The 10,133-nt window shown below is 39.9% G+C and overlaps 1 long non-coding RNA gene across 2 annotated transcripts in view; it reads right to left on the bottom strand.

Annotated features, from left to right (window-relative positions):
- Positions 1-933: 933 nt before the first annotated feature.
- LOC150054500 (uncharacterized) overlaps positions 934-10,133 on the bottom strand; it is a 230,994-nt gene continuing 221,794 nt past the window's right edge. For both annotated transcript variants that reach the window (XR_016537547.1, XR_016537546.1), the window contains 2 exons: positions 8,171-8,388; positions 934-1,374 (listed from right to left, as the gene is read on the bottom strand). This is a non-coding gene — a long non-coding RNA (uncharacterized LOC150054500). The remainder of the gene's footprint in view (positions 1,375-8,170; positions 8,389-10,133) is intronic.

The raw sequence follows: 10,133 nt of genomic DNA, 5'->3' as shown, positions 1-10,133 counted from the left end.
TCGGTATACAAAGTTCCCACAAGAGTGAGTCCTTCAATAATACCAAACAGCAATGAAAATTAACTTTTATAATTATAGAGTTGAATAAAAAGTTATGGAGCACCTACATACTAAAATATTTATTGGTTAAAATTATAGCTTTATATTTTCCTTGAAAATATATGACATATATACACATATTAACATAAACACATAAACATGCATGCATTTATAACATACATATATAAATGATATATTTATTATATATTACTATTCATGTATTTACATACACATACATGTTTATATACATATGTATAAAATCAATTAAAATGAGATTTTAATATTGTAGGTATATGACGGTTTCATAAATTATTCTAGAAAGCAAGCTCTGTAAAAAGAGGCCTCATATATATATATATATATAAATAAAAAACTGAGTTTTGAACTTGGTGCCTTGCATTTACTAGACATGAGCTCTTGCCACTGTCACACCTTCAGCCCTGTCCTATGCAGAGACAGAATCTTTCTTCTTGCTGACATGTACATGACATGTACAGTAGACAGGGAAAAAAGGCATGTGCCACTGCACCCAGCTCTTGGTTGAGAAGAGATTTCAGAGACTTTTATGCTCAGGTGGCCTCCAACTGTGATGTTTCCACGCTTGACCTCCTGGTAGTTACGATGGTCAGCATGAATCACTGACGTGTGGTTTTGTTTTACTGTTATGTTTTTGCTCTTTTTCCCCATGTGTTTTGTGCCTAGTATTTAGCACACATAGCACAGAAATCTTTTGATATATATATAAAAGTGTGCATAAAAACACACAAGCACTTATTCCAACATAGGAAGAAAATGGCTTGTATTTTTTAAAATGTATCTATTTATCAGCTTTGAAAGCTAACATTATATGATAAACACTTTCTTTCACATTATGTTTATTCTCAGATCATGAATTTCAAGAAGAGTTTAGAAAATAATCAGAACATCATTACCAGAAAAAAATACCAGAATATAACAGAATACCATTACCGGAAGAAAAGAAAAAGCCTTAACATGTTCAGCCTCTCTCAGCAGTCTCATGTGAAAGCTTCCGGGTGAAAGCTCACCACACTCCTTTTGTTCATCCTGGATTTGAGTCCAGAGCTGAGTAACGACGACTTTAAGTAAAAATAAAGCAGAGTTTCTAGGCCTGGAGAGTTCAGGGGCACAGTCGCTCCTAGAAGGAATACCAGGAGAGAACAGCACTTGTCATTTGGGAATTTCAGATGGCAGTTATGCTTGGTTTCTAGTTAGATGCTGTGCTTGCAGATTAGGTAGCTGTCTCAGGAAGTAAACAGTTCGGACTCCCCAGGCGTGGGTGTGCTCTGCACATGCTTTAGTCAATTATGCATTTTTCTATTGAAAAAGAAAAAAAGATGCCTTTATTAAAATAATAAAATCAAACATGGCCTTGTCAGTCTGCCTGAACAGGAATAGACAGACGTTTTGCATTTCCACTGGGGCCAGGAAGGAAGAATGGTTGGAGTCAGGCCTAAGTTAATTAGATGGGGTTGTTGTTGTTGCTGTGGTTGTTTTCAGAAAGATAAGAAAAAATAAAAGTCTGAAGAGATCACCTTCATTCAGGTACAAGGATTTCCTTTCTTAAATTTCAGGCTTTGGTAAGAAATTTAAATAGATATATGCTAGCCTTGTATAATAACTCCCACAACCAAATGATATAAACTAAAGCTGAATAAACCTCAAGTTTCTGCAATTTTTTTCTTTTTCTCCCTCCCATTATTTTTTGGTCAGGATAATGTATAGAGGGTTACAGTTACATTCGTTAGGGAGTAGGTGCATTACTTCTCACACATTGATACCCCTTCTCATGATGTTTTCCTCCTCCCCTTTCCTATTTCAAATAAGCAAATAAACCTATACATAATATACCAGGTAACAAAGTCAGATATAGTAACAATATAAAGAATAACCATAATCTCCCTCCCAGTATTATCTTTAAATAGTTGTACAAAACAGTTTATGAAGACAATATATCTTGATCAGTGCTTCCCTTTTTTCTGTTTATAAAAGTATGCAGATTTGATTGAATTTGTCATGTCACTATATTTGATCATTTTTCCTTCTCTTATTTTTATTATTTTGTTTTAACCACTAAATATTTTATTTCAGCTTTAATGTACACCTTTGCAGATATTATTTTACTGTGTGCAAACATCATCTTCATATTGAATTTCATGATTTGTTTAAGAAATATTCCACTGATTATTTATATACAATGGAATACTATGCTGCTGTCAGAAAGAATGACATCGCCCCATTTGTAAGGAAATGGAAAGACTCAGAAAAAATCATATTAAGTGAAGTAAGCCAGACTCAAAGGAACATCGGCCCAATAGTCTCCTCATTTGTCATAATCAGTAGAAACCTTGGGCTCTCCTAGCAGAGATTCACAATAGAACAAAATCTAGATGCATAAGGCCATATAGAATGACGCTAAATGAAAGGACCTCCAGGATATAGAAACAAAAGCCATATAGGGAGTGATTATTGTCCTTGATGTACTATGTTATCTCTCATCTCTTTTGCTGTCCCTCAGTTATCTCATATTGTTACAATATTTCACTTTGTTATCTGATATATTTTATATATGCTTAATTGGTTGTTTGAAATAGGAGAGGGAAGGGGGGAAATCAAGTTGTGAGGGGGGAGTGTGGAGGGAAATGGGAAACAGGACATGTGAAAGGGTATCGGTATTTGTGAAGTAATGTACCTTCTATCTGATGAATATAATGTAACCCTTCTATTAATTACAATAAAAAATATATGAAAAGAAAGAAATATTCCACTGATTCTTCCTTCCCCACCTTGTCAAAGCCTGGTTTAAATGACAGGTTTTCATTTTATTTGAAAGCGGCTGTGATGCACAGCTGTGGTGCTGACTTTTACTGCCCTCTTGTGGCTTTTTGGATCCTAACACTCTGAACAGCCTTTTGTCCAGATCTCTGCTTTCTCTGCCATTCCAAGGCCTCTTCTCTCCATCTACAGTGTCTCCAGGAATTCAGCCCCAATGGCTCATTATGAGTCATGGCTCTAATTTGAAGTCAGGATTGCAGGTTTCATTTCTTCTGGGCCCTGTCTCCTTCTAGTACCGGTTCCTCTTGTGTGAATACTTATTTCCTCTTTGATGAGAGGTATATATTCTTAGCAATGGTGCATTTGGTGAGGTGTTTATTTGTTTAGAAATATTCTCAATGCTTGCTTAACAATCCACTCCTTTATCCTCAAAATGAGCAGGCTGGGCACACCAGCTATCCCAGCGTGGCTTGTTCACTGTGTGTTTTCAGGCATTTCTAGCAGCGATTCCCCAGAGCCTTTCCCCCAATATGTTGCATCCTTCATGCAATCTGGTCAAATTTGCTTTTTTTTTTCCTGGTTCAGAGAACACTGTGAAGATCAGATCTTCAACTTAAGAGAAGTGTCTAATTCATAGTCACTGGCTGCCAAAAATGAGATGCCTGCTCCACTTGATGAGAAATTAACCATTTAACGTTTCCTGATATTTTCTTAAGTTTTGAGAATTGCTTCATTTTTCATCCTTTTTTTGTCACTATTGAGCTATTCTTTGGGAAAGAAATTTTAAAGAGTATGCATGATGATGACAAATTTCATTGAAAGATAAAGCCAACAGTATCCAAGTCTTTCCATTTCCTTACAAATAGGGCAATGTCATTCTTTCTGATGGCAGCATAGAATTCCACTGTGTATAAATACATCTTGTTGAAAAAAAATCCAATTAAGCGAAGTAAGCCAGACTCAAAGGAACATAGGCTCAATGGTTTTCTTCATTTGTAATAATTAGTACACACCTAGGACTCTCATAGCAGAGGATTACAATAGTGTAAAATCTAGATACATAAGGTCATATATATATATATATATATATATATATATATGGTTGAGGCTAAATGAAAGGATCTCCAGGATATGGAAACAAGAGCTTTATCATGTGTGATTGTTGTTCTTAATGTACTCTTCTCCTTTGTTGCCCTTTGGTTAATCCCATATTGTTATTGTATCTGACCTTGTTGCCTTGCATATTGTATATACATTTATTTATTTGAAATAGGAAAGGGAAGGGGGAAACCAAGATGATTGGGAGGGGGTAAAGGGAGGGAAATGCGGCAAAAACATGACAAGGAATATCAATGTGTGAGAAATAATGCACCTACTACCTGGCGAATATAACTGTAACCCCATTATACATTACAATAAAAAAGAATGTAAAAAAAATCCAATAGTATCATTTTGACAAGTAAAAAGGATGACATAGGGGTCTAGAGAGAATGCCCTTCTCACTGCCTCTAAACTACAAAAAAACAGTTGTTTTTTTAGATTTTGAAAGTTAGCATACATCAATTGTGCACAGGAGTTTTACCATGATATTTTTCTGTATGCATTTAATGAACTTTGAGCATATTCAATTCTTCCATGTCCTTGTCCTTTCCCAGCCCTTTGTTACCTACCAGATAGTTTGCCTTTTGCTAACATGTTCTATACTGTTGTTAAAATTTGGTTTTTATTTTTACTTTTTATTATGTTTAAGTAGTTGCACAAAAGAGTTTCCATTGACCAAAGCAGTGTATGAATACAGTGCATCTTGATCAATGTCACTCCTCCAACCTTCTCATCCACTCCTTTCCTACCCACCCTTTCTCTCACTCTTCTTAATTCTCTGGGATAGCCATTGAATTCTTGACTGTATACTTCCCCTCTTCATTCATCTACCTCTTTCCTCTTGACCCCCCCACCCCATCCCTTTCAAGTACCTGCTTCCTGGTGTTTGATTTAGATCTAGATCCCACATATTACTTGTCTAGTTTCTTAAAGAATTCAGGCAATGATGGGCTTGGTGGGGCACACCTGTAGCCACAGCACTCATCAAAGGCTGGAGGCTGGTGAGCTTAAGCTCAGTCTGGGCTACATTATAAAAACCCCACAGGTAAGCCGTAGCAGAATAGTGTACTGTATAGCACACCACATGGTGACTTAGCTGCATGGGAAGAGCACTAAGCTCCAGCATGCTCAGCTTCTCACCCAGCCACATCCTCCTGATATGAGTCACTCATCTTTAAAATACATGGAGCTTCTTGGGCTGGGAATGTGGCCTAATGGTAGAGTGCCTGCCTACCATGCATGAAGCCCTGGGTTCCACTCCTCACTACCACATAAGTAGAAAAGCCAGAAGTAGCGCTGTGTCTCAAGTGGTAGAGTGCTAGAGAGCACAGACAAGCTCTCAGGGACAGAGCCCAGGCCCTAAATTCAATGCCCCAGGACCTGCAAAAGTAAGAAAATATATATGGAACAAATAACACACCCTGTAGGGGAACCAATACACATACTAAGAACTTCCATTTACATGTTATCTCTAGGAAATAACATCCAAAGGAAAACCAGCAAAGATGCTTCCCAAATGAGTCCTTAGGAAAATTTAAAAGCTAGTAGCAAAAACCTCATAAACCCCGACTTCTTTTCTAAAACTAGCTTCCTCTGTTTAGCTACCTTAAATATGAGAACAAGTGAAGTATGTACAGTTTGCAATTTCTTCTATTGAAAAAAAATCCTCCAGCACCAAAAGGCCTTAGCTTGTAATTCACAAAGGAAAGATTTGCATTTGGAGAAGAAAACAGGACAGTGCAGGTATGTGTTGGCCCAGTGGCTGGCACTTACTGAGGCCCGATGATTTGGAAGTGTAAGACTCTGAGAAATGGTCACCTCCTTAGAGAAGACAGCAGAAAATCCACATACACCCTCTAGGAAAGAATAGAATCCTTTCTGTGACTTTAAAAGGTCACTCAAGAAAGGTCTCCACTGCTGCTTTTCAACCCGGGCCTGGCTTGTTTTGTTAGACTTCATTCCATACAGCTGCTAACTTCCCTTCACTCCCCTGTGCCTTGGAAAGTCATGTCACATTAAGAGCCAGGTTCTGTAATGGGTGAATTTTAAAACACAGCAGTGGCTTTGGGTCCAAAAAAATCTATTCAATTTTTTTCAACAAGCAAAGTACTCTTTTTAAAAACCAAACCCTATATGGAACTCCAGTTTATAAGTTTAAGAAGAGCTGCTCAGTTGAAGTATTTGCTGAATGTGTCTAGATCTTTTTGAGCTGGATCCTTCCTTCCTTCCTTCCTTCCTTCCTTCCTTCCTTCCTTCCTTCCTTCCTTCCTTCCTTCCTTCTTTCCTTCCTTCCTTCTTTCCTTCCTTCCTTCTTTCCTTTCCTTTCCTTCCTTTCCCTCCCTCCCTCTTTCCCTCTCCACTTCCTTCTTTCTCTTCCTCCCTTCCTTTCTTTTTCAGTTCCTCCCTTCTACAGTGAAACTTCTTTAAACAACTCAAGTGTATCTTAAAAAGTGAATGATAGGAATGTGAAACAGATCCTGTTAGGTGACAGCATACTGACAGGAGGGGGAGGAGGGGGAATGTGGTCAAAATACTTTACAGACACTTGTATTTTGTATTCACCCACCAGACAGGACCTGTGGCTTGCCAAACATTTATACATTATTTAATCAAATTATCATATGTGTAAATTTTATGTCTTCATTTTATGTATTTCCTTAGTAGTTTTTTTTTTTTTTGGTCGGTTGTGGGGCTTGAACTCTGGGCCTGGGCACTCTCCCTGATCTCTTTAGCTCAAGGCTAGCACTCTACCACATTGATCCAAAGTGCTACTTTTGACTTTCCAGTGGTTAGAGATAAGAGTCTTGTAGACTTTCGTGCCTGGGCTGGCTTTGAACAGCCACTCTCAGATCTCAGCCTCCTGAGCAGCTAGGATTACAGGTGTGAGCCACTGGCACCCAGCCAGTGGTTCCTTTATGTTTGTGTTTGTTTGTTTGTTTTAATCAATACTGGTTTTGAACTCTGGGCCTTACAATTGCTATACAAGTGCTCTATTGCTTAAGTCATATCCCAAGCTCTTTTTTGCATTTAGTGCTTTTGAGATTGAGTTTTGTGTTTTCACCTTGGTGAGACATGGACAGTGCCTCTTCTACTTGTTGATTCCAAGCTGGAATTTATAGCCACACACCCAGCTTGTTTTAGTTTAGTTTTTTTTTTTTTTTCTCAATCATGGGGCTTGAACTCTGGGCCTGGACACTGTCCCAGAGCTCTTCGGCTAAGGCTACTGCCTTATCTCTTGAGCCACAGCTCCACTTCCAGTTTCCTAGTGATTAATTGGAGATAAGAGTCTCATGATCCTTAGTGCCCAGGCTGGCTTTGAAACGAGATCCTCAGATCTCAGCCTCCTGAGTAGCTAGGATTACAGGTATGAGCCACCATGCCTGGCTCCCAGCTTGGTTTTGAGACAGGATCCCATTAACGATTTGACAGGCTGGCAATATTCCTGGCTCCACCTCCCAAGTAGCTGGGATTGTACACTTGTGCTACTGCACTCAATGGTGGCATATATGAGCTTGATGCCTAGCCACAGGAGAAGCCCAAAGACTGGGTACTGTGACACATGCCTATCTTCCCTAACGACATGGTGAAGCACAAGTAGGAGGATCACAGTCCAGGTTGGCCTGGGTACAAGATGATACCCTACTTCCAAAAGAATCAAGGCAAAAGAGGGCTGGAGGTCTGGCTCATTTGCAAGCATCTAGCTTGCAAATGTAAAGCCTTGAACTTAATTCCCAGTACCGCTAGAAAAAAAAAATGTTTGGTAAGATAATGTCCATGGGGCTATGTTAAAGATTCACAGAGGCTATATGAGGTATACAACAAGCAACAGCACTGTTTGCCAGAGAGGCAGGGACATGCGGCCTCCTAAGTGTATATACTAAGGAATGCCAGAGACAAAATGGCAGCTGCACAGCATGGACGATTACAGAGCAGCCAGAAGCAATGCACTCAGTGTGCCTAGAGGAAAGGGGGGCAAGCATAAGAAACAATATTTATACCACAAGGTCACTTGATCAGTGAGCACACACATGCACACACACAATGCATATTCAGAAGGACCCAGTCACACCGAAGGACACACAGCAGCACGTCGGAGAAGGTCTCCCTGGGGCACAGAGGACGGAAACCAGAATCAGAAAGGAAGCAGAAACAGTGTTGAAAAAATGACGGGCCTTGCATGGACACATAATGATGATCAGCCTCATCCAGACGAATAAGTTTAATTTCAGCTCCATACCTGACATTTTCTTAATGGCGGAAGATGTCCTGTGATTATGGCCTCCCATTCTCCCCAGTTAATTATAATGATTAGGCATTCAAAACTTGCTCTGAAGGTGCAGACACGCTCCGCTTTTGAAAACAGTCCTGACTCCTTTGTGTCTCTAAGGAGACCTCGACCATGCATTGCAGTCATACTCATCTCCAAGCTGCTTATTTTCTTGATTTCATTGAATCCTGGTAAAGGAAAGAGGCGGTTAGGACAATCTTTCAAAACCTTGAAAACAGTTCTAATTGCTCTAAATTTAGGCAGAGTTACTGGTTGCCTAATAGCCATTTAGAGCTCTTTTTGGAGAGCAGACAGTTACTTTGGGCTATAAAGGTAGTTTCGTGGAAGTGCTCCTTTTGACAGAAGGAAGACATTGGAGAATTCATATGCTATTTTAGCTGACTCTGTGATTGCAATCACACAAATCACTCCACTCCAGAGAGATTCCGCAAACAGGAGGTTTTTCCATTTCAGTCTTTCAAGGTAAAACAGTATCTCTTCATTCTCTATATACTCCAGAGTATCAAGAAATGATGGAATGTAAGCTATAATTACCACAGCATTTGTACGTATTCCTTGATGATCAGAGGTAGGAAAAGGAGAAAGAAGGGCTTTTATTTCCAGTGACATTAAAATACTCATTCCGATTTTATATATATATATGTATACATACATATATATATATATATATATATATATATATAATCACACTGGCTTTCCTTTGTGAATCTTCTATAGCTTCCTGCAATCTCACCCCATGAGTTAATGTTGCAAAGCAAGATAATGTCTGGCTTCTATGTCCTGCACAGCACTATAGGAGTGGGATAGGTTGATAAAAAGAATTGGTCTGAAATGGGAAGGCAAATGGACTATAGATTTGTCATACATTTTCCAGATGTTCATTCTGGCCTCCTGTTCCTTTTTCCACTCCTTTTATTTGTGCAAATATAACACCACAAGGAAGCAGATAATATAAACAGTGACTATCTTTCAGGCCGTTCAATTTTGGCTTGATATTTTCAATTATGTTGATGACCGTTGGAAACATTTCTATTCCATTTAGGTGGTCTGATTTAAATTACAGAGCATCATGTGAGGGTGGCCAGGATGGGTACCTCAAGTGAAAGCTTCCACATGCAGTAATTCAGATTTAATTGCTCAGGAAGCACTAGCCTGGGAAACTCAGTGTAGCCAGGCTTCCTGTGGACTGGTCATTGCTACAGCATCTGCTGAAATCTGGTGCGTGTGGCCTTCATTTACTGCCAAGGGAAGACTGTCTGTGAGGAGGGGGGAAGTGTTGAGTAGTTGAAAAGAGAAAGGACAGTGTTGTCTGTCTGGAAATGATGTTTGCAATTTATGAGCCGTGAGTTATTAAAAATTTCCCTCCACATAGTTCAGTCTTTCTTGATGCAGGCTACAGGTCTGCTCCAGATTTCGGGCCAATCTGAACACAGGTCAAACCACGAAGTCCCAGAGTTTGCCGTTGCCTTAGTGCCAGATCTGCACCTCCACTTTCAGGCACCAGGCCAGCCAGTTCCTGCAGATACAGGCTCCAGTCCTGCCAAGCGCCAGGCTGCTCCCATTCCCTGCCTGACCCCTGGAACTCAGTGCAGACTCTGGGAGTCTGAGGATCCAGCTTTGTTCCAGCAGGCCTTGGGTTCATGCTTGCACTGTACATCTCAGTGTCAGGTAAGGCTAGACTCCAGAGACTAAGATTCACGGGGTACTTCTGCAGAACAGGAGCACAGGCTTACAACTTCAGACAGGTTCTCCAGGGCTGTTCCAAGATAAGGCTAGTTTTCATGGACTTGGGCTCCAGATCCATCTCAGTCAATCCCGATGCCAAAACTTTCTAAGAACCAGGCTAGCCACTGAAGACACACCCTTGTGCAACATCACCTCCTGTAGACCTGAGCTTCAGGCCAAACCCCAC

Source organism: Megascapheus bottae, chromosome 14, assembly GCF_031878675.1.
Source record: "Megascapheus bottae isolate mThoBot1 chromosome 14, mThoBot2.hap1, whole genome shotgun sequence".
NCBI lineage: Eukaryota > Metazoa > Chordata > Mammalia > Rodentia > Geomyidae > Megascapheus > Megascapheus bottae.
This window is presented reverse-complemented; position numbering and strand designations above follow the sequence as displayed.